Consider the following 3,441-nt stretch of genomic DNA (forward strand, 5'->3'; position numbering starts at 1 on the left):
CTGAAAATAACATTAAAATGAAAATAGCTGTCAGCTAACTTTTGTTTAGCTACACTGAATAGGACCTGCAGTTGGAATGCCTATAATTTCAGTTGATGACCTCTGACTTTGGAAAAATAAACGTGTGTGTACATACAGTGCGTTATATAGCAATGACATGCTTACTGATGTACAATACCCAACCAATTCATTGCATAGACATATCAACCACACAAAATATCATCCCACACAAACATTGTGCAGGAAAATTAAGGTCCCTGTATCAATGCATCTAATGATACCGAGCATAGAATAGATACTACAAGAGATACTACAAAATGCTGGTAAACAGAAAAGGCACTGTGATCACGTCCATGCCAGCTATGAGGGTAAAGTCCTACATCATAAAATAACTGGCATGTAATTTCACAATAGCACACTCTTCCTATAATATTCACTCAAATGTTGTTTTGTATGTTGGTAAACCTTTAAAACTATAATATTCAAACCATGTTAACTTCTTCTTTTACAGGGTCATAGAAAGTGCCGTTGAACACTTGGCTCCAGGGATCAGAGCTCTGTCCTTGATTTAAAGTTCAACTAATCGCCAATGAATGCAATTATGTATTTATTTATTACAAGCTGATTACCTGGCGTTGCCCGGGTATTTATGTATTGCAATCTTATACAGAAAAAGGAATCAAATAAAGCTATAGTGTTAAGCAAAAGGCTGTCACTGAGCAATACACACATAAAAATATAACTCTGACATATAGCACAGCGCTGTACAAAGATCAGCGGGGCACTCACATGAGGCTCAGTCATATGTATAGCAAGTTTGGTTGAAATGCCTCAATGCATTTTTGAGTGATAGTGGAACATACACACATACATCAGTGCTCTCCCCAGCCCCTTTTAGCCGGGTGCACCACCCGGAACTTTTAAGTAACCACCCGGCTGTTTTTGGGTGGTTACTGATCTGTATATGTATTTACCACAATCTTGTACTCCTCAAAATGGCAAGGTACAGCCTGACAGGAGAAGATGACCATGCCAGTCCTTAAGCTGCACTGTTACTGACAAATCACTGTGTGGAGGAATGAAGGTGACATGGCTGTGCTGTACAACTGCAACGCAATCTGGTCACCAGCCTGTGATCTGTGGTTGAACTGTGTAAACTCAGGACTAATGGCCAGAAACATAAATAAGTAGCAAAGCTTAAAAATGTTCATTTCATACGTGTATTTAGCTCTGTGTCTGGAGTTCAGCTATAGGAAATCTACGTCGCATCCCACAATTGTAACCAGCTCAAAAATGATGATGCAGTAGTTATAAGAGTCATTTGAGAACTGAGGTTGAACATAGCATCCTGCTGTTTTTAGGAGAATGGGAGCGAATGAGAACCATTTTGTGCAAGCAGGTATGGTGAATCATGATTTCAGAAAGCAACAAGTCACTTTTGGATGCGTGGCTGCTTTTCCTCCTTTGGAAGAATAGTGGAAGCAAAGCTGCAACTGTGATAAAACATGTTTACTTGCAGTAGTTTTCTCCTCCAGGGTGCAAACCAACTGTTTGCTGTCCTCCGCAGAGTGGCCAACTGTCTGGTTTAGGTTTTAGAGGGAATGGTTTAGCAAGACATCTACGTTTTAGTTCTGTAACAGCCCTAACTATTATGTGTAAAACATATATTTTATGTGTATCTTATATATTATAACACAAAAAAAAAAAGAATCTGAAAGTAGAAAACCCATAAAATTAAATATTGCCAGCTGCAATTTTTAAAGTGATGTGATAACCTAACCATATATGCCTTTACAGCTCATAAACTGTGAGTGATTGCCTTATAAATACATATGCAATGACACAAAATAAGTTTAATGCAATCCTATTCACATTCCTCCGCAACCTGCCCTTCACTGATGCAGTGACTTTCAATCAAAGGCCTGTGTATGCTAGAAGCAACAAGAGTTACAACTATCAGGTCTATGGACTTCTCTGTGATGGTGCTCCTTCATACCTGATAAGTACTTGGTGTTTCCTTTGGCTTCTGTTGCTGATTGAAGCATTGGGCATTTTAAAATACTTCCAAGACAGAATTCTGGATCTGACCCAAAAAATAAAATTTTCTTATGGAGCAACACCTTATTTAGATAATAAGTGCGGGGTGGGTCTTTTTTTTTTTTTTTTGCTTTTTATACCTAGGGAATTCCAGATGCTAAATCTGTGCTGAAGTTCCTCGTTTCTCCTCCACACTATAAACAATCAGTTTTATTTTTATACTTTCTAATTTACAAAAAAAACAAAACTGCAGATGAGTTGATTTGGGCTTGATGTATGTCAGCCACTGATTTATTTTAAATATGATGCGTCAATGAAACTGGAAAAGTCGACATCAGGAACCCTGCTACTCCATGGACATCCACAAAATCTGTCATACCTGACCTGAACATAAATGATTAGCTATATACCTTACTTGATATATAAAACCACAGGTACCTTTTATTTCCAAGATATCAGGTAACAAGCCAAGGAATATATAAAGAAATCAGTAATAAATCGGGCTGTATACAGGGCAGACTGTTACAGACCTGTAATCAATATTTCCTGCAGAACTCAGCAGCGGTATAAGTTAATGGAAGGTAAGAAGCCTCCGGTATTCTTCAAAGCTTACTATATAAAGCTAAGTGCACTTAGAATAAGGAGACAAAGCCCAACCATGCCACTTCCCAATTCGTTCCAATAATTCCACAAATTTAATAACATTTTATACTGTACACCCTCACAGAGTTATATTTTTAGTATATTGTGCTGCATAGATACTAAAAATACCAGATAATAGTAAAAAGTATTTGATTTTTAATAATTTAATAAATAAAGCGGATCACAGCAGATACTGGACACTCATATAGAAGTGAGTGTCATGATGCTTTAGTACCAGGCCTGGCTATTCTGTACATTCCATTGCCTGAATTTGACAAATACAACCCCCATGGAGATCTATGAGGCACTGTCCATTCCCGTCAACCTTGCAGGATCTGATTCTTCAGAGGTCTGGATAAGAAGTACAGAACTAAGGAGGGAGATGGTGCTTTGGGTTAAAGCTACGTACCGCCATCGCTAACCCAGCATGATACTAAACCATATTGCTATTTTTTGCGAAACTAGTGGCTGTATGTTAGCCTTGGATTCATTTATAGAGACACAGCTCTTAATCTTTTAAATTATGTTGTTGGAAAAATAAAATTTTGTGTTTTTAAAATAATTTTGTGCTTCAAAAGCCTGGCTTTCCCTCCCTCCTCTTCTTCTCTTCCTCCCACAGATACACGTATAGTAGAATTAAAAGATTTACTGACAATATAAGCAACATTTATTTAATTACTACCCCAACCAGTAAAATAATATTTACCAGGTGTGAGTCAATGGTACAATCATCATTATGGATAGGTGTGAGCATGTCATATG

The sequence above is a fragment of the Pyxicephalus adspersus genome, chromosome 4 (assembly GCF_032062135.1).
Source record: "Pyxicephalus adspersus chromosome 4, UCB_Pads_2.0, whole genome shotgun sequence".
In the NCBI taxonomy this organism is placed as follows: Eukaryota; Metazoa; Chordata; class Amphibia; order Anura; family Pyxicephalidae; genus Pyxicephalus; species Pyxicephalus adspersus.